Source organism: Bactrocera neohumeralis, chromosome 6 (assembly GCF_024586455.1).
Source record: "Bactrocera neohumeralis isolate Rockhampton chromosome 6, APGP_CSIRO_Bneo_wtdbg2-racon-allhic-juicebox.fasta_v2, whole genome shotgun sequence".
Classification (NCBI taxonomy): domain Eukaryota; kingdom Metazoa; phylum Arthropoda; class Insecta; order Diptera; family Tephritidae; genus Bactrocera; species Bactrocera neohumeralis.
The window spans coordinates 35,498,188-35,521,216 of NC_065923.1; the positions used below are offsets into that span (position 1 = coordinate 35,498,188).

At 37.6% G+C, this 23,029-nt stretch overlaps 1 protein-coding gene across 4 annotated transcripts in view; it reads right to left on the bottom strand.

The window, feature by feature from the left end:
• LOC126762990 (four and a half LIM domains protein 2) overlaps nucleotides 1–23,029 on the bottom strand; it is a 253,696-nt gene that overhangs the window by 112,675 nt on the left and 117,992 nt on the right. The window contains exon 1 of one of the 4 annotated variants that reach the window (XM_050480121.1): nucleotides 8,111–8,227. The exons of 2 other annotated variants lie outside the window; for them this stretch is intronic. The gene's annotated coding sequence lies outside the window, so the exon portion shown is untranslated. Of the gene's footprint in view, nucleotides 1–8,110; nucleotides 8,228–23,029 lie in introns of those variants that run through there. One more of the 4 variants, XM_050480122.1, reaches the window with a different exon arrangement.

A 23,029-nucleotide genomic window follows, 5' to 3' on the forward strand; every position in this document is an offset into this window, starting at 1 on the left:
GTGGAAGAACAAAAATTGGCTTTTGCACCACGATAACGCCCCTGCTCACACATCGTTGCTTGTGCGCGACTTTTTGGCCAAAAACAACACACTAATGATGCCGCAGCCACCGTATTCCCCAGATCTGGCCCCCTTGACTTTTTCTTGTTCCCTAAACTGAAGAGGCCCATGAAAGGACGACGTTACGCTTCTCTTGACGAGATAAAGACGGCATCGAAGGAGGAGCTGAAGAAGATAAAAAAAATGATTTTTTGAAGTGCTTCGAAGATTGGAAAAACCGTTGGCACAAGTGTATAATATCTCATGGGGATTACTTTGAAGGGAACAAAATAGATATTCATCAATAAATAAATAATTTTTGAAAAAACACAAAATTCGCGATACTTTTTGAACACATCTCGTATATTAGATAGTCGAAAAAGTCTTTTCGTTTTTCTAATCAAACTTCAACTTATTTTTTTTTATATTTATAATACACTTTAATGAACCAAATATGTACCATTTGGGTTGACCACTTTTTGCCAATTTTCCGCTAGAAACATTATTTCATCAGCGAAAAACTGCGACAAGTAATTTTCACAGGTTTATCTTGAAGCCAACTTTACTCCATTAAGGAAGTTCTGCATTGACCGAAACAAATGGTAGTCCGATGGTGCAAGTTCAGGGCTATATGGTGGGTGCATCAAAACTTTTCAGCCAAGCTCTCCGAGTTTTTTCGGAGTCATCAAAGATGTGGGAGGTCTAACGTTGTCCTGTTCTTGATCAGTTCTGACCGCTTTTTTTCGATTGCTTGCTTCAATCTCATCAGTTGTTGACAGTAAAATGTAGAATCAATCGTTCGACCAGGCTGGAACAGCTCATAGTGGATGATACCTTTTCAATCCCTTTTTATACAAAAATTTCAAAATATAGTATAGCGAATATCTTCATTATTTTCACACATTTTGAACAGTTGGAACTTTTTTTTAACTTCCCCGAATTTAATTTTTTTTCACTAAATGAAGCTTAAATATCTCTCCTTTCCAACAATATATGGTATGACACAATGCGATTGGTAGCACGGGAGATATATGTACAACTGCAACGACATCTATTGACCAAATACGAAAAGACTTTTTCGACTACCCAATATATAAAATGATGAGCTGATTTGATGATAGTTTTTGAGATATTTATCTCAAATTTTTAACACATTCTTTTTTCACCCAGAAGTTGCACACTCGACGGAACCACCGTTGTCCGACCACTATAGCATATAGCTGCCATACAAATTGTCCCATCCAGCTCAAACCATTGTATGGAAAACTTTTTTATTTGAAAAGATATCTTTACGAAATTTAACATAGATTATTATCGAAAGCAACAGTACTGTCTCCGAAGAAATGTATCAGATCGGGTTACTATAGCATATAGCTGCCATACAAACTGAACGATAAAAATCGATATCTTCCATGAAATTGTTTTATTTGTCGAGATATCTTCACGAAATTTCGCACGGATTATTGTCAGAAGGCAACGCTACAAACTCCAAACAAATTTTTCATTCGTAGAGGGTATTATAGCTTCGGTCTTATCGTACGTAAACGTTTTTGCTTCCTATATGCTGCTTTTATCAACGCAATTTCTTGCGTTTTCCCGCAGTTTAATGGCAATTTAGATTTTTACCACCGCCATCGCCAGCGCTTGAACAAATACATACATATGTGCGAACAATACGCGCACACATACAATGGCACAATCTGTACTTTGTCTGTGCGGCTCCATAATTGTTTGCATGCAAGCGGTTTTGAGCACTAAGGCTTCATGGAAAAGCACATAAACTCTTGCTCTTCATTGCATTGGGAAAGCAGGTGAAGCTAGTACTAAGTAATAGAAAAATATACCATACGTGCACTAAAAACATTTTGCGCGGAATAATGCGGTTTCTTGTGAATTATATTTGAGCCTCTAGTCTTCAACAGTGATTGTTCAGTTTGAGTGGCTGCTATATAGGTATGCAAAGAGTGGTCCGATATGAAAAATCGCCTAGGTATTATAGCTTTGCATCAGGTAATAATCCAAGCCGAATTTCGTGAAGATATCTTGCAAATAAAAATGGTTTCCATACAAGGGCATGACTTTGATCGTTCAGTTTGCTTGACAGCCATATGCTATAGTAGTTCGATCTAGACAATTTCTTCGGATATTGCAGCGTGGCCTAAGGCATTAATCTATAAAAAATTTAGTGAAGATATTTTGTCATATACAAAAGTTTCTCATACAAGACCTCAATTTTGAACGTTCAGTTTGTATGGCAGCTATATGCTATAGTGATCTGATCTGAACAACTCTCTCGAAAATTATGCCTTTGATTTGTATCTTAATTCACGCCAAGTTTCGTGAAGATATCTTGTAAAATAAAAAAAATTCCCATACAAGTACTTGATTCCGATCGTTCACTTTGTAGGGCAGTTTTATGCTATGGTGGTCTGATCTGAAAAATTTCTTGGGAGTTTACGCTGTTTCTTCAGAAATTAATTCATGCCAAAATTCGTAAAGATCTCTTGTAAAATAAAAAAGTTGTTCATACTAGGACTGTAATTTGATCATTGAGTTTATATAGCAGCTGTATGATATAGTGGACCGTCAACGGCGGTTCCGACAAATAAGCAGCATCTTTACAAGAAACGAATATGTGCAAAATTTCAGAGCGATAGCTCAAAAACTAAGAAACATATATGTATATAGAGTTATATATCATCACCTAAAATGCAAAACTACGCATCTTCAAAAAATCGAAATTGAGTTTCTTATTGCTTACGATTTACCGCGTCATATTACAAATACGTATGTAGCATAAAAATTTCAGCTTCCGCTACCAGATATAACTAATACATAACCAATACATAACCATTACATACATAACTAATACATAACCAATATATAACCACTTAATAACCAAAACTCAAATTCTGTTTCTATTATATCGTTTTTGCTCCGCCTGCAAACTTATAAAAAGTGGTGTTACGTTGTTTTTCATTTAAGGTGACGATATGTACATACACTGCCATAAAACAGTGCGTTGAGTTGTGTGAGCGCATAGATTGTGATTGTTTTCTACTTTTGTGCACTATTTGCATTCTTATCACACACTTTCTGTGTGTTTACGTTGACAGCTGGTGCGAGCGTCAAATACCGCTGGCTGTCAATTGCACCAAGGCACGTCTAGCAAGCAATTCTGGGGCACGCATACAAGCAAACACATATTTTCACATATACATAAGTATATACATATATATCTGTGTATGTGTGGCACCACAACGAATTCAATTGACAAAAGGAAACGCGCACCCGCTCACCTTCCACACAGTAGCTGCAACTAATTTTAGTGCCCCGCGCCCAACAGACAGTCTGTTCCCACAATTGTGCCATTCGAACAATTGTCGAGCTGCACCAATTTGCCAGCATCCCGCTGCTTATCACCGTATAACTGCACATTTATATGCGCATGCTAAGTGTGAGGTGCAAAAAGTCAGCGTCCAAACGCTTTCAATGCAACTACCGACTACGGATTATCGCTTAGTCTATCACTCCGTGCAGCAAAACAAATGAGTTATTCGAAATATTTATCATCCAGCAACCGGCATACTCTGCTATCTAGTCCCGCATGCACACTCTGGCAACGATCAGCCACTCATTGTTTCGACATTCAAGTGCTCAGGCTTTGCTGCCACATGTTGCACTGCACTCTCTGTCAAGCAACCTGCACATCTATTGCACGTGCAACATGCCCTCGCTTGCCTGCACCAACGCTGCCGTGCATTGTCATACAAGCGATTTTAAGTGGCTTAATTGAAAGTGAGTTGAAGCGCTTTAGCAAACGCACACATGGCCATACACACACACACAGCCATACCTTATATGTATGCAGCTAGATCAGTGCATGTCTGTGCCCAAGTTCACTCGGCGTTATTTTCATAAAAGTTATTGTTTTGAGTGCATAATAAGCGCATAATTAATTTATGCATAAGCCAACGGTTGCTCGCCCTCGCCCTCGCGCCGCGCACTAAGCGCTGCAGGCCGTTGCAGTTGCAGCAACATTGTCAGCCAGTTAGTGCGCGCTTTCCGCTCTGCGTACACAAAGCGTTGTATTTTTAGTTTAAGTTTAATGAAGAGCCCACAAGCTAAAAACGGATGCAACAGAGCTTTAGCTTGCCACAAAGTGGTCGGATAATTATTTTCATATTAGATTATTTTTAATTTAATTGATATGGTTTACTCCGTGCTCACTCAACGGACATGTTGCACGCGCTTATGGTGCTTTGAAGTATATAAAATTTCATAACTAAACACTTTTAGCTTTCATAACTTTATAACGGAATTAAATTACGCTTTAGTGGAGCTTTTTTTGTTGAAAGTTTTGGTTGAGTTTGAGGAGGATTTGGCTTTTAGTAATGAGAGTATAATGTCAACTCTTAAGCATTCTAGTAGCCTCAAATAAACAAATTTAGTATACAAGTATATTCACAACTTAGGTACAATTTGACTTCAGGTGATGTTCTATAGCCGAACGCTTTTACGAACTTGATGTCAGCTGAATTTCTTTGCTTTAAGGCAGAGTAATATTTCATCAAATGAATATGGCAGTGAAAGTATAACGCCAAGAGAATACGAACCCGATTCCACAATCGATGACGATGAAGCTGACGTTCCATTGTCCGACCACAAAGAGGTTCGAATAGCAATTGCCCGTTTGAAGCATCACAAAGAATTGGCGAGCTATTCAATATATGGCGGCGAAGAACTGATAAAAAACTTGCCTCAACTTCTTTGTAGAATATGGTCGGACAAAAGTATGCCCGACGATTGGAATTTAAGAGTGCTTCGCCCAATCCACAAAAAGGGGACCCCACAATCTACGCCAACTACCGTGAGATAAGCCTTCTTAATATCGCATATAAGGCTCATCGGGCGTAGTGTGTGAAAGACTGAAGGCCGCCGTCAACAAACTGATTGGAGCAGATTCACCATGCGGTAAATCTTGGTAAACATCCGTGAAAACAGATCGACACACATCAAAAAACTGATAGGGCTGTGTAAGCTGACGTTGAGCAATACAAAAAGCTCCGTCAGGATCAGGAAGGACCTTTCGGAGCTTTTCAATACCAAACGAGGTTTCAGACAAGGTGACTGCCTATCTTCACAATCGCTTCTTGGCTCCCACATCACTGTTGACAGACATAACTTCGAAGTTGTAGATAATTGCGTCTATCGCCTCAAAATCCAACACAGAATATCTCTTGCCAGTAGGTGCTACTTCGGATTGAGCAGGCAATTGAGAAGTAAAGTCCTCTCTCTACGAACATAACCCAAATTCCCAAGTCATTCATCATCCCCGTCCTGCTATATGGTGCAAAGGCATGGACAATGACAACATTTGATGAGTCGGCGATACAGAAAATTTTCGAGAGAAAGGTTGAAATGACATGTAAAAATAGATCCTGTACGATGTTCACGATTTTGGTCTAAACCAAAAATTTCACAAAGATTATTAATCTGCAGAAAAGTCGCTATCGCGCTATGGAAGCTTTTTTTGTTTCTTTGAAAATTGATAAAATGGCGGCGGTTTAAACAAACGGTATCGAATTTTGCCCTTTTTTCGACAGTGAAAATAAGAAAATTTCAAAAAAAAAAAAATAAAAGCTTCCATAGCGAATGATATTAAAAGTGTTCTCTGGCAATTGGAACTAGATATCTTCAAAACTCTTCCTTTGAGAGTAGAAACCGTTTTGAAAAACACCATTCTCAGAAAAACGCGTGTAAAGATTGGAATCATTATGCTCCCCACTCTGTTCGCTTTCTACAAGCGACCGTAATAATTTGAATTTTGACTTCAAAATTTGAGAGAATGTTTTTATAGTATATACTATCCGATAATGCAAAAATCGATTTATCGAAAATTTCACACTGAACTGAAAGATCGCTTAATTCAACTGAATCGAGTTGAAAACCATAATAAGGTTGTATGTTAAACCTTTGGAATATAAGTGCTTTGGTTTTTAATATAATAACTTTAATACTTTTCAAAGTTATAACTTTAGTGATCAATGCAAAATCGGCCTTTTAATAGGCGCACAATTTGACACTAGCCTAAGGCGGTAAATTGTGTCGGGCCGACCCTGTGTATGTATTCCGTGCAAGTAATTCGAACGGTATAAGTAAAGTGACTTTGATCGCCTATGTGGGGGGAAGTGAACAAGCCAAGAGATGCGATAATTCTTGACTCCATACATACATGTCTCATATCGTCACCTAAAATGCAAAACAACATATCATCAAAAAAATCCAAATTGAGTTTTTATTACATACAATTCATTAAATCCATATTACATATACATTATATAGCATAAAATGTTTTGCTTCCACTGTCATATATAACCAATATATAACCATTTTATAACCAAAAACCAAATTTTATTTAAATATGAGTGGTTTCTATTATATCGTTTTTTCTTCGCCTGTAAACTTATGAAAAATGATGTTATGTTGTTTTGCATTTTAGGTGACGATATATTCACGTTCGACCCGTTCACAATCCCTTCACAACAATGTTCCCTTCCGATTTCACAACACCGACAGAGAGTTGTTACTTCGTGCTGAGGAGGAATTAATATATTGAATGCCTTAACTGGCAAAAGTGCTGTCCTTCGCTAGCGCTAAGGAAAGTCATAATTAAATACGCTCACCATCTGACAATTTGTTAGCGTTTTCAACAAAAAACAAACACATTTCTTCACTACTGTCTCAACACCCAAACTCAAGCCGAAACGTGCTGTCGAATTTGAAAATTTAGTTTCTTGGGCGATAGCAACGCATTATTGCGGGCTGCTGCATACAAATTATAAAACTATGAGCATATTTGACAGTTGTTTGACTTCTGTCACGCCAGTATAAGGATGTCTGTACGAAGAAAGTCCTTTCGCACATTCTAATCATTCTAACAAATTTGATACTCAACATAACGTAAATCATTGAAACAGTAATAACAATTTAGAGTTAAATGAATATTTTTACAAAAAAAAAAAAACAACCACAACAAAACACATCCAGCAATGTTCACAATCCGAAAACAGCTTTCCAGGTTTATTTATTAAACAATTTTATTTCATTTATGAACGGCGTTGAAATTAAAAAAAAAATATGTTTGTCTGCACTTTCAACATTTCGTTGAGCGCCAGCTGAAAACAGGCGTTTCGCGTCGCTTTGTTTGGTACCACCGTAATGCTTTGAAGATAAGATATTAAAATAGAATAATCTTTCAATTCAGCAGTTTGTTGTTGGTACTTTGTATGTACATATCGCTATATGTATGTATCGAGTATGTATGTATATATTACTTTATAACTTCAGCGTTTTGTCTGTGTAAATAATTAATAAATTTTCATTTATCTTTGCGCATTCTTTAAGGCGAGCGTCGAAGAAACACTTGAATTCGCTTGTCAACACCAAGCCACCCACAAAATCACACCGATTGATAGAAGTACGAACAAAATATAATAAATGAAATATTTTTCACAAAGCGAAATTCAGCACTCAAACGAGAACTGACAACACGCACAGTTATTTAGGGTGGCGCCGCAACCCCCAACATACCAAAAAGCAAAAAGCACTTTCAACACTTCACTGACACTTTGTTGTCTAACAAAATATTGCAAAAGATATGCGCTTAGACGATTCCAAAGGACCGCACTCACAAAAACAAACACGAATCTTTTTGTGTTACGTCAAAAGATCAAAATGTTTGACGCGTCAACAAAAAAAAAAAACACTCCCGCTATCACACGCACACAATGGTAAGGAAAGCGTCAGCAGCAATAACAACATGCACAGCAATCAACTAGGAAATAGCGATTGAGTTGTAAGTCACAAAATCACAAAATCGCTTTGCGTCAAAAATCACCACCCCCCACAAACCAACAAACAACATTTCATCCGCACTTTCGGCTTCGGTGTGACCGAGTGATTGATGATAAGTGGGAGTGTTAACAAAAGCACAAACGCACACACTACCCACAACTGGCAGTCGAAAGTTGCAAGTTGCGCGCCAATTTCACTACGAAATTTTACGCACAGATTTTTACGCGTCCGTCACACACAGCACAGCTGCCGATAGAGCTCCCGCGAACAACCAATACGTTTCACAAACGAATTCTAACTGACGCGCTGGCAGCACTGGCCGCAACAACCAGCCGGTGAATCAGCCGCGCGCCAGCACCGACATCGACGCTGCAACGCTGCCCACTTGCGCGTACTGCGCGCGCTTGGCGAATGCTTACGCAGCGAGCAGCAAGAAAACACACGACCGATAAGCAACTATTTACTCCGTTGACGCGCACAGTGGGCGCTGACGATTTGTGCGCTGCGAAAATGTAGGGTGAGTGTTTCACGAAAATTAAACGTATGAATACAAGCAAATAAGATGACTTCGGCTGCACCGAAGCTATAATACAGAACTTGTGCAAAATTTCAGTTTAAAATCTCATAAACTAAGGGACTAGAAAGTATGGAAATATGTATATCCGTGAGCTCACTTGGAAAATATGGCTGCTCCAAACGCTTAATTAGGGTTCTGAAAATTTTCTGGAGTGCTTGCGCCTCCGGGATACAGAGTTAACCGCTACAAGTGTTAAATTTCTAACCTTAACATCTGTCAACCATCGTTCATCAATATCATCTTCTCCGCCCAACGTGGAAGAAATAGAGGCTGTTCCTAATCAACTTAAATCAGGAAAAGCGGGCTTCTTCCAAAGCCTAACCTTCGCTCGCTGTTTCGATCCTATTTTTGAAGCAAAGTAACGCGAAGAATAACTGGATAGTGAGACAAAAGAAATGCTCGAGAATATTATTGCCACTAGCGCATTAATTGGGGAAGACCCAAATCAGTCTCTCACACGTCGTTTTCAAGCGTTGAGTATCTCTCTGACGTCGTTGTGGCGAATTTGGCGGAAAGATCTTGGCCTACATCCTTACAAGTTCAAATTGACTAAAGAACTGAAGCCACTTGACCTTTAGAATGGTCGTATGTTCGTGAATTGGGCTGAGCAACAACATGAAAATAATCCGGATTTTCATCGAAAAATCATGTTCAGCGATCCACATGTACTCCATGAGTCACCATTGCATCACGAATGAATTACGGTTTGGTGAGGTTTATGGGACGGCAGCGTCATTGGGCTGTACTTCTTCCGTATTCCACGGAATTTTTGGGGGCTCGACTGGCAGTAGCTTAAGCGCAAGCTTGGGCTACAGGTCACACCAAAGACTAAAACATGGTACCACGGGGAGCAGCCGCCCCTGGAGTTCGCTCCAGTCTGCTCATTGGGTCTTGGCCCTTTGGGGAGATTCGTGGTGGCTGTGGTTTAAACCTAAATGCAGGAAGGACTTAGTCCAATGTGGAGTCGCACTGCGGCCGGGTGCCGGACCCAGAGTACGGCAGAGGTTTTAGATGGGCCTCGCACCCGACCAAGGTGGAAAGGGAGTCCCACCAAAGTGTATGTGTGTGTGGCAGGCACTCATACCTTGGTTCTTCCAGAGTGTAGTGTGGGTGCACACACTTACACTTTGGGGCGCTGATCAACGCATTGTTTTGATCTGTGTGTTTCTAGTAATAGAAAACACCGTGGATTTGAGCCTCCTTAGGCAGATACCCACGTTAAACCACATTGGATTCTGTACTTCTTCCGTAATGATCAAGACCGGCACGTTACTGAGAATGGAAATCGCTACCGCTCAACGATAGCCGAAAATTTTTGGCCCGAATTGGAATATATGGACTTGGACAATATGTGGTTCCAAAAGGACAGCGCCACAAGCCACAAGGCGAATGTCCCTATCGATTTATTGAAAATCGAGTTTGGTGAAGGTGTTATCTCACGAAATGACTCAGTCAATTGGGCGCCTCGGTCGACCAATTTGACGCCGATAGACTATTTCCTGTGGGGCTACGTTAAGTCTTTGGGGTATACCAACAAGCCAGCTACGATTGATGAACTTCGTACGAATATCGAACGTGAAATTGCAGCAGTATCGGCCCGTGGTGGCCAAGCGAAAAAACTCGAGTTCCATTCATAATGGCATCGAATGTACTTTCATAGGAATAAAGAGTTTCCCAAACCATCTTTGTTTACTTTTGTAGCGGTCTTATTGAAAAACCCGATATAAACACATTGAAGCATGCCGTCAGAAATTCTCACCCAACTTCTTTCAAACCGAATATGGCTCATTTTGAGGGTTCAATGAGAAAGTAACAAGCAGTTTTTCACACAAACAGATCATGTTTCAATCATACTGTTAGACACCGCGTTATACTGGGGCAAATCAAAAAGTGACAATCGAATATCAACAAAGCCCGTGGTATGTTTGCTTAGTTAAACATCATCTGGTATTCTTAATGAATCTTAGTCAACACCAGGGTGAAAACAGCCTCTTATACTGTTGCGAATCCTGATCATTAAAAACAAGTGGTGATACGGAAACTGCAGTCTTTTGCAAACTAGTGTTTACGAAAAATCTTAAGGATCTGGGAGCCTGTTATCAGCTATAATCAAGACCTATTGGAAAAACCAACGAACAGAGCTGCTCTTTATTGGTGTACAATAGACCGTAGGTCGCAGTGCATAACCTCAATCTTTACTATCTATCTTTATTGAAACCCACAAGTGTACAGAATTTGTGGTTGTCCGAAAACTTCTTGAGGACGAATGGTAGATGCCGACTTGAAAAACTTTCATACTAACTGGAATAGTTTAACGCAGCTGGCAAAACCGGATTGCAAACAAATACTATATAGTCCAAAGCAACAGTACAAACTCCGAAGAAATTTTGCAGACGGACTATTATAGCACATAATAAAAACTGATGGATCAAATCAAGTTCTTATATGGAATCGTTTGTTTTGGTCACGCAATCGAAGTTAACGTTTTTTCTACTTTTGCATATCCATTGGCTTCACAAATGAAGTTCATCAGTTAATGAATACAAGAAAAAATAGTAAAATAGTAAGGAAGGGCTAAGTTCGGGTGTCACCGAACATTTTATAGTCTCGCATGATAAAGTGATAATCGAGATTTCATTATACATACGTCATTTACATATTTTTCAAATACCGTATTTTTGTAAAGTTTTATTCCGCTATCATCATTGGTTCCTAATGTATGTATATATTATACAGAGAAGGCATCAGATGGAATTCAAAATAGCGTTATATTGGAAGAAGGCGTGGTTGTGAACCGGTTTCACCCATATTTCGTACATGTCATCAGGGTGTTAAGAAAATATTATAAACCGAATTTCATTGAAGTCGGTGAAGTAGTTCCTGAGATATGGTTTTTGGTTCATAAGTTGGCGACGCCACGCCCATTTTCAACTTTTAAGAAAAGTCTGGGTGCAGCTTCCTTCTGCCGTTTTTTCCGTAAAATTTAGTGTTACTGACGTTTTTTTTAGTCGGTTAACGCACTTTTAGTGATTTTCAACATAACCTTTGTATAGGAGATGGGCGTGGTTATTATCCGATTTATTCCATTTTTGAACTGTATATGGAAATGCCTGAAGGAAACGACTCTATAGAGTTTGGTTGACATAGCTATAGTAGTTTCCGAGATATGTACAAAAAACTTAGTAGGAGGCGGGGCCACGCCCACTTTTCCAAAAAAATACGTTCAAATATGCCTCTCCCTAATGCAATTATTTGTGCCAAATTTCACTTTAATATTTTTATTTATGGCTTAGTTATGACACTTTATAGGTTTTCGGTTTACGCCATTTTGTGGGCGTGGCAGTGGGCCGATTTTGTCCATCTTCGAACTTAACCTTCTTATGGAGCCAAGAAATACGTGTACTAAGTTTCATCATGATATATCAATTTTTACTCAAGTTACAGCTTGCACGGACGGACGGACAGACATCCGGATTTCAACTCTACTCGTCACCCTGATCACTTTGGTATATATAACCCTATATCTGACTCTTTTAGTTTTAGGACTTACAAACAACCGTTATGTGAACAAAACTATAATACTCTCCTTAGCAACTTTGTTGCGAGAGTTTAATAAATTTTAGCGCTCACTATCGCTAAACGCACCACTTCGATGAGTCGTTCTTGCGGCTGGCGCACAGCAGCGTTTAGCGAAAGCTGCAAATTGCCAGATGATAAATACTCGTAAAGAGACAGAACAAATGCAAAACGGGCCGTCGCACCAACGAAAGCAACAAGACAACTAAAAGTCAAAGCTAAAAGCGTATGGGGAAACTGGCGCTGTAATCGCTGCTGAGCAATCATCTTAGCAAGCGATTCGTACAGTAGTCATATTCATAACTACGTACATATTTTCTACATATATATATATATATATTTATATATATATGTCATATGCATTACAAAATGAGCGAGCAGAGAATACAAATTGCATCCATACAAAATTTAACTACATACATATGTACATACATATGTTGGATCATATGAGGGATGGACGCTTATACGGAAGACAAGTTCATGTTTGCATGTCTGCTTTTATACCTACACAAGTACATATGTATGTTCATACGATTTTTGAATAATGCAGCGATGCATTTGCACTTGTTACTTTGTGTGCTAATAAGTGTTTTGAAAGCCACTTGCAGTCAATATACAAGGTGCGTTCCAAAGTAAACAGGACTTTTTGAATCTAGCGCCCTGGCGCCATCTATATGACGACTGGTGCTTTAGAATCTGCTATCTTTATCGATTGCCCAGTGAGAATTTCAGGACATTTCATAGATTGAAAGTGAAGTTATTGCGTTTTAAGTGTCAGTATGTTTTTGTTATCGATGCGAATGAGCTTCAAACAAAGAGCCAACATTAACTTTTGTGTTAGAATTGGTAAAACTTTTACCGAAACGTTTCAAGTGATGAAACAAAATTATGGCGATGATTGTCTATCCCGTAGCAACATGGTTTCAATGTTTTCAAAGTGGCCGTGAGGACATAAATGACGATCAACATGTGGGCCAATCAAAATCCGTGATCACCGCAAATTCCATCGAAACTGTGAGTGAATTCATAAAAACTCAGCCGAAATCATCATTGAAATTCATGGAAATGGAATTGAATATTTCCAAAACATTGATTTATTGCATTTTAACCAAACATTTGGGCTTACGAAAGGTGTGTGCACGGTTTGTTCCGCACAAATTGACTGACGACCAAAATTTGCTCAGAATCCAACATTCGAAGGACGATTATTTGACCAAAAATCACATTTTAACCATTAACCACTCCCCGTATTCACCTGATATGGCACCGTGCGACTTCTTCCTTTTCGGAAAAATGCATTTGCCCATGAAGGGAAAGCGTTATGCAGACATAGAGGCCATTCAAAAGGCTTGCACCGGCATACTGGCGGTCATACCGGCCAACGAGCTAAAACACTCGTTCGACATGCTTTTGGACCATACAAAAAGCTGTATTGAAGCAGAAGGAGACTATTTTCAATAAAATAAATTTATTTTGCCTAAAAACTATTTGTTCTGTTTTTTTAAGTCCTGTTTACTTTGGAAAGCACTTTGTACTTACAGAGCTTGTTAATGTACCCCAAATTGGAAATATCTGACTTTAAAACTTAAACCTTGAAACTACATCAAGAAAGTTTTTGCAGGAGTAGAAATCATCCATGAATTTGGGTTTATCGGTTTGAAACGAGTAGAAACTTCTTTTTTTTAATTTATGGGAAATTTTGTATGGCCAGTCCAGAACCTCCAAGAAAAGCCTATGTTTGGTAACTTTTTTTTTTGTGTGTAGGGAAAAAGAAATAAAATTGCTCTCTTTTAGTCTGAGATATACATTGGGAACATGTACTTCACGGCTATTGGGTCAATCTTCGGAATCACTTTAATATACAATCACGTCTACTAGGTCAACATTCGAAATCAAATTATTCTGGGAACTTTTCTTGATGGTTTCGTCGGTAATAGCCTCTTTAATAATAGCCTAGGTGCTCATTTCCCCTCGCATAAATTTAGAAAGTCACTCCTTAATGGTTGATTTTTCTGGGGCAGAGTCCGTCGAGCCAAATTTTGTCGTCAACAGTACTTTTTTTACCCAAAAAGCAATACTTTATAAACACACGAAATTCTTTTCTATCAACGGAAGCATCTTTTCTCGCTATTACAATAATGGAGCAATGTATTAGGGACTCTAAAGTGTACATTAAGCCAAATAACAAGATAATCGATGTTTGGTATAACCTGAATTATTCTAAAGCCTTAAGGATGCATAGACGAGCGCAAAGGTCTTCCCACTGTTATTCAGTTTATTTGAATTTTCATGGCGATTCCCTAAAGTTTAAAAATTTCTTACAGGAAACTATTATAAACATGTACAATGTACATTCATACATACATATGTACATATATTTCTGGCTGGGTTTATCCACAACTTTCGAATTGTGAGCATATTACTTCACAGTGCCTTACAAGAGAAATGTAAACTTGCAATTGTTTTTATATTTCCAATGAAAGTAAATATCACATTTGACTTCGCAACAAACACCACCCCCTCAACTTTTTATGCAGTACCATTATTTTCATTGTCTTTTATGGCAGGGCATCTCATGAATGTCAGCAGCAGCAACAGCAACAGCAACAACCACTGGCTCAACTCAACGTCGCTTGCACGTGCGAGACTCGCATGCGAGTGCTGTGAAGTGAGTAAGCACCGCTGTAGCTGCTGTTGACAATGCTCTTACTTTTCAGTGGACCACATATGTTTGTGAGTGAATGACTGAATATAAATACATATGTATATAAATGTGTGCAGGTGCATGAAAGTACATTGCGCGTGGAGTCGTTTCTGCCGCCGTTGATTTTGCTCGGCGCTCACTTGACATTGTAACGCAGCTGTTGCTGTTCATCAGTGTTATCGCTGCTCACACAAATGCATGTGGATCGTAGCAGAGCTACTGTAACAGAGATATTCGCTGCGACCATTGTTGTTGACATGTTGGCTGAAATTCGCAGCATTTATTGCTTATGTTAATATTTGCCTTTACATTGACTTTTTATGTTGATATGGCGTTTGCTGGCCGTCATTTGCAACAGGTTTCCTCTGATAGTAAACAATTTCTGCATAACAGAGCTCAGTCAGAACTTTTAATACAAATTGAGAAAAATTTTGCACTACTAGTATATGAGCAACAATAATTTATTAACGCACAATTTCGCACATTTAAAAGAGAGCAGTTTATTGTTAAGTTGGTGTGGTGAGTTTCTTTATGGAAAAATTTCGATGGCATAAAATTTTATGTTTCATATAATACTGTTACTATACAAAATCATTGAAGTTATTGCAAAAGTAATTTGGAATCCTCGGGTTATGTTGGGAAAGGAGGTACATATTTCAGAGGCATACAGTAATCAGGGAAGGTCATGAAAATACAAAAAATGTAACACATTCGTATGTTTCATCCAAGAAATTTTAGACGCTTTCAATTTCATCTTAATATATAGAAAATCTTTACACTGAACAGAGTACATTAAGCTTGCCACGGAGTTTACACCACCTTGAAGGAAACATCAGACCCTGTAATATATGATAAATGTTCAGCGTTCGTCTTACTGTTCCTGTGAAATATCGATCTGAAATTTTGGACTTTCTTTTCTTTCACCGAAACAGCTAATTTTTCTGAACCGCCTATATCGGACCACCACAACATATAGCTGTCATACAGACGGAACGATCACAATCAGGTTCTTGTATGGAAACATTTTTTTATTTGACAAGATATATTCATGGAATTCGTTATAGATAAGATATTTTTTTTTGCATTGACAAAACAAAATCGATATGAACTTACATTTTGTTCCATGGAGTCAAGAGCTATGTTATTTTAATTGCTTACCTAAAATAAAAATAAAATTCATCAAATTTAGTAATGCATATTGTTATGACAAATTATTGTAATACATAAAATAAATATGAAGAGCGATTTTTGGAAAATGTTAGGAATCTTTAGTAAATTCAAATTAAATAAATTTTTGAAAAGAGGGAGTATGGACTGATTTTATGAAAATATACGAGTATAAGAAAATAATTAAAAAACAAGTAAGGAACGGCTAAGTTCGGATATAACCGAACATTTTTTACTCTAGAATTTTGAAAGAATCAAATCCAGGAAAATACCTTAAGGTGTAAATTTTCAACTACACAATCGGAATCCAAGCTGTCTTTTTAATTGGCGTAGACACCGCTTACGCGATTATAGCCGAGTTAACAACAGCGCGCCAGTCGTTTCTCCTTTTGGCTACGTGGAATCCAAGCAATTTTATATAAACATTTTCTAAATGTGTATAACTCATACACTGACCGACATACTGACATCAGGTTTGTTAGAAAAACGAATATCATTATACATACAAATATATTGTGTATGTACTTAGTATAATGGGAGTTGGGATAATATCGAACCGATTTTATCTATTTTTGACAATAGTACATACCACGAATATATCACATACTAAAAAAATGTTCCCTGGGTTAATTAAGGTACCACACATACAATCACTAACATATGAAGTAAAGTCAGCCGGATGTTCGAAATTTTTGATATTTGTTAAATGGGGATTGATCAGTTTTCGCTCAATTTTATCTATTTTCGGCACGAAGATATACTGTTATGGGTAAAACACGCTCTCTTAGTTTAACTGAGACAACTCACATATACGGTATAGTCACCCAGAATTTCGAAAATCTTTATACTAGGTATATGGGGACGAGGGAAATATTGACCCGATTCAACCCATTTTTTTACAAAAAGATACTATTATCAAGAAAAGATTCTCTCTGAATTCAAAATTGTGGATCCCATACATTAAGAGATATTTTCGGTCAAAAGTCAACTATAGATACTGGAGTCCACATATCCGTTATATTAATTTCTTCATGATAATGGAATCAGATAGAATTTAAAATTGTGTTATATAAAAAGTGGGTGTGGTTGCAGTTCGATTTCGCCCATTTTCACGCTGTGACATAAGAATGTTACATACCGTATTTGATTGAAATCGATCAAATAGGTCCTGAGATAAGTGATTTTACCTGCAAGTGGGCGATGCCACGCCCATCGTCCAATTTTTACACCGGCAAAATAAATCGCTACCCTACCATATTTAGTGTAAAATTTAATGTCTCTAACGCATTTAGTTATTGATTTAACGCGTGGCGGGGTTATCATCCGATTTCGTCGATTTTTTTACTGTCGGTAATAGTTCTTACAAGAATTTTCCTGAGTGAATTTGATTTTTGTAGCTTTGGTGGTCAAGAAGGATATGTATATTGAACATATTAGAGGACAGGGACACACCTACTTTTTCAAAATTGTCAGCCCACAGATGCATTTTGCTACTACAATCCTCTGTGCCAAATTAGAGTTCATTATCTTATTTTCGTGCTTAATTATGGCACTTTATGGGGTTTCTTTTAAGGGCGGTTTGTGGGCATGGCAGTAGCCCGATTACATCCATCTACGAACTGCCCTTTACTTCTTCGCAAGGAATATGTGTTCAAGTTTCATCAAAATATCTTAATTTTTACAGCAGTCACCCGGCCTTCAACTCGTCTCATCACGCTAATCATTTGTGACAAAAAGTTACCTGGAAATTGTAATTTAAATTTCACGGGTAACTGATGTTTTAAACAAATGTATTTTTCTAAGTGGATAGGACTATCCTTAATTACCAGATTGTTACAGCAGCTGCTTAAGTAAGTTGTGTCAAATTTTGTATCTCAAACTAAATTTTGTGTGCGAAAACATTGCGAATGTTGAAAAAGGCTTACGCTTATTCAGTTTTATCAAAAGCACAATCCTACGAGTCGTTCAAAGCCTATGGACGACCTTCGAACTCTTCAACTGATGAAAATATTAAAAAAGAGGTGGATATGGTGCTTGAAAATCGTCAGGCAAGTGTTAGAGAAATGCCAAGAGAGCTCGACGTCTGTCGCGAGTCCGTTCGTATGATTTTGGTGGATAGTTTGGGTATGAAACGTGTTCTTGCTTGACTCGTCCCGATAAAGCTGAATTTTTTCAAAAATAGTACGATTGTGACCGAATTTAAAGCCAACAAGTAAGGAAGGGCTAAGTTCGGGTGTCACCGAACATTTTATACTCTCGCAAGATAAAGTGATAATCGAGATTTCATTATACGTCATTTACATATTTTTCAAATACCGTATTTTTGTAAAGTTTTATTCCGCTATCATCATTGGTTCCTAATGTATATACTCGTATTATACAGAAAAGGCATCAGATGGAATTCAAAATAGCGTTATATTGGAAGAAAGCGTGGTTGTGAACCGATTTCACCCATATTTCGTACATGTCATCAGAGTGTTAAGAAAATATTATACACCGAATTTCATTGAAATCGCTCTAGTAGTTCCTGAGATATGGTTTTTGGTCCATAAGTGGGCGAGGCCACGCCCATTTTCAATTTTTAAAAAAAACCTGGGTGCAGCTTCCTTCTGCCACTTCTTCCGTAAAATTTAGTGTTTCTGACGTTTTTTGTTAGTCGGTTAACGCACTTTTAGTGATTTTCAACATAACCTTTGTATGGGAGGTGGGCGTGGTTATTATCCGATTTCTTCCATTTTTGAACTGTATATGGAAATACCTGAAGAAAACGACTCTGTAGACTTTGGTTGACATAGCTATAGTAGTTTCCGAGATATGTACAAAAAACTTAGTAGGGGGCGGGGCCACGCCCACTTTTCCAAAACAATTGCGTCTAAATATGCCTCTCCCTAATGCGATCTTTTGTGCCAAATTTCACTTTAATATCTTTATTTATGGCTTAGTTATGACACTGTACAGGTTTTCGGTTTCCGCCATTTTCGAAGTGGGCCGATTTTGCCCATCTTCGAACTTAACCTTCTTATGGAACCAAGGAATACGTGTACCAAGTTTCATCATGATATCTCAATTTTTACTCAAGCTACAGCTTGCACGGACGGACGGACAGACGGACGGACGGACAGACAGACATCCGGATTTCGACTCTACTCGTCACCCTGATCACTTTGGTATATATAACCCTATATCTGACTCTTTTAGTTTTAGGACTTACAAACAACCGTTATGTGAACAAAACTATAATACTCTCCTTAGCAACATTGTTGCGGGAGTATAAAAACAATCAGTACTATCGATAAACCACCGTATTCATCAGATTTTGTTGTGTGTGTGTGTGATTTTTTCTTGTTGCCCAAACTGCAATTGCCGCTCCGTGGAACCCCTTTTCAGTCGATCAAAGAGATAAAATAGAAATAGCCGAAAGAGCTGAAAGAGCTGAAGTCCATCCCAAAAAGTGCTTATGAAAAGTGTTTCGAGGACTAGAAAAATCGTTAGCATCATCGATCGTTTCGATCGTTAATGATCGGTAATTCTAATGACGACAAAATATAGTTCTTTTATAATGACTAAATAAGCATAATTCTTTATAGAACAAATAAAAGAATATATTTATTTACTTAAATTTCGAATAATTTTTAGTGCACATTAATTTATAATTAGATTGGTTGGGCATGAAACACAAATGTACAAATGTACATGCATAAATACATATGTACATACTAATTATATTCTAACGGTACATTTACAATTTGTTTCAAAATTGCAATCTCGCGAAATAAGTTAGGTTACACCTGTGAAAACCTACAGCGCGAAAGACTTTTGTCTGTAATCACACACACACACTCACAATGCACGATTAAATGTTTAGACACTTATAAATAGCTAAAGTGATGTCTATTTATTCTGCCATATTTTTCCCATGTCTCAGGAGTTTCGCTATTAATTTTTATTTTATTTCTACAAATGGATTTCTGGGAAATAATCAAAGCGAATTTCATGCCTCCATCTGGAAGCTTTGTGGCAGCCTACATACATGCACATATATTTGTACAATTATACATACTGTAAATACATTTACATACATATATCTATGCATGGAATGTTTATTTATTTACGCACATTTGAATAGCAGATAGTTAAATAAACATGTTAAAAGGCATTCTACTAAATACTTAGCGTGCGAAGTAGCCACACAGTGGCACAATGAGTTAAAAACTGAAATTATTTTTGGGTTGCTGACAATTCAAAATTCACTAAAGCCACTTATTTAAGCTAAAAGTTGAACAAATGAAGCTGTTTCGATGTAAGAACTTGATATGGATCGCTCAGCTTGTATGGCAACTATAAGATCTAGTGGTCCAATCTGAAAAATTTCTTCGGATATTGTAGCGTTGTCTTAGAAAATAATATCTGCCGATATCCGCAGTTGTTGTCAGATATAATAACCAATACGATTATATAATATAATCATTTTATAACGAAACCTTCAATTTTGTTTCAATATGAGTGTATGATAACCAATTTATAACCAATATATAACCATTTTATGACCAAAACTCAAGTTTTGTTTCAATATTAATGGTTTCTAATATATCGTTTTTACTTTGCCTGTAAATTTATGAAAAGTGATGTTACGTTATTTTGCATTTTAGGTGACCATATATACTTCATCAGATGACGTCGTCGTCCATGCCTCTGCACCACAATATCATCGGCGTACGTCAGCAGTTGTACATTCTTACAGAAGATTGTTCCTTCTCCATTCAGCTCTGCAGCTCGAATTATTTTCTCCAGCAGCGATTGGGAGTCGCCTTGTCTGAAACTTTGTTAGCATCGTAAGGCTCGGAGAGCTTCTTTCCTATCCTGGCGGAGCTTTTGGTATTGCTCAACGTGAGTTTGCACAGCCGTATTAGTTTTGCGGGGATACCAAACTCAGATATAGTGGCATAAAGGTAGCTTCTTTTAGTTCTGTCAAAAGCAGCATTAAAATCGACGAAGATTTGGTTTGTGTCGATTCTTTTTTCACGGGTCTTATCCAAGATTTGGCGCATGGTGAATATCTGGTCAGTTGCTGATTTTCCAGGCCTAAAGCCACACTGATGAGGTGCAATCAGTTTGTTGACGGTGAGCTTTAATCGTTCACACAATACGCTCGATAGTAATTTGGGACAGGGCATCGAGTTCGTTTTGAAAAAATACGTCTAAATTTAGCGTTTATGCAAGTAGCTAACAAAGCAAGTTAAGCTAGCTAGATCGACTAAACTTGCTCTGGATAAGTCTTTCTAATACTTCCTTATTCAGAGTGAAAATGGGGAAAAATCGGGTGATAACCAGGTTGATCCTCATATAACAGTTATGTTGAAAGCTACTAAAATTGTGATAATTCACTAAGGAAACCGATGAGAAGAATTAAAATTTTCAGCAAAAGTGGAACTTAAGTATTTAAGAGAAACTATGAATAGTTTGGCAATTTCAGTGGTACTGCCTGCCGTCCTATAACTCAGGTACGACATCTGACCTTTCCACATTACAATATAAAAGTCAAGCACTAACGAAGTTATCGGAATCAAGCTTTGCAAAAATATGCGAGTGGTATCACAACTAAAAATTGTCCAAATCGAATTGTAACTTTTCAAGTCTCAGCTACCGAATATGTGGACTACAAGGCATATGTGTTACTTTCTGCAGAAAATATCGATTAATCTGTAGGATGTATTAATGAAAATAAGAGAGCATATATTTTTGGTTATAATGTGTACTTGGCCCTGATCAATACTAGCCCTAACAATAAACCATAGCTTTTATAAAGAATATATCGGCTAATATTTAAGATAAGTTAGATTGGGTTAGACTAGATAAGTAGGCAGATTTTTCGTGAGAACACAAATAATCCATCTTGGACAGCTAGAGATGGTCTGTTGTGATGACTACAACTCCTAGGTATGAAGCAAAGCGATCGTCGTAGAAAGTATGGCAACCGAGATGCTTCAACTTTAGTCTGGTGACAGCTGGACAATGCTCCCATATCCGAATAGTAACTATAATGGTTTTCGTGCTTCTATCAGATCTTATGCCGAATAGTAGCGTATGAGTATGAGTTATATTAAAAAAAAGAAAAATGGTAACGTAATTAGACCAAACCTTTCACAAAATACCTGATTCGTAGTATATATACATACAACTGAAATTATTTCCCAGTCTTGAGCCCTGCAAATTCCGAGGGTATAAAGTTCGGTTACATCCGAATCCACCACTTTCTTACTTGATTTTTTCTGTTTTACTACCTCACATTGGTAGAAATGTTTGAAAATTTCGAGACCAGGTCCTAAAATGATTTGTTTGCTATATTTTTATGTGCTTTTTAATAGTTTTTGAAATGAGGTTAATGCAAATAATCAAATTAAGGGAAAATTTACATTTATTCAATCTTGTGCCGCTTTGGTATGCAGTAGAATAGAATTTGGCGACTCATTGCATGCGTAGGAAGTTCACAGATGTTTAATGTTGTTTTTCAATTAAATTGAGTTTATGCGAGTGGAAGCATTATTTATTATTAACATTCGTTTACTTACGAATTTTACATGAAAATAAATAGAAAATTCGAGTAACACTTTGTAGTTGCCAAAATATACATTTGTATGTAAGTTGCCAATGAAATGAAACAGTTGAGAATAAATAAAAGAAGGCAGCAAATCTTAAGCAGAAGCAAATAAATCAATTCATCGACAGGCGCAAGGAAAGAACAAGAAAACTGTGTGAAATCATAAAAGAAGTGAACCAGAGGGAAGTGAAGGTCGAAATCGCGAGCAAATTTGGCATTTTGTGAGGATTCTCTGAAAATTTATTAGCCAGCTTTCGTGTAACATAATTTCACCCGAATCGAAAAATACCCTTCACCATCCCCAACACCCATAGAAACCAAACACTTGATAGTAATCAACTATTTGCAATCAATACAATTTCAGGCAATGTTTTATGCCTTAAAAAACTTTTCCAACGATAGAATGCTACTAGCCTAAAGTCCGAAAGCTTTAGTTAATGGATTTATTAGGAATTTTCTAGGAACGGCTAATATTCGTTTCTATTATGTCGTCAGCTTCGTCGAAGGTGTG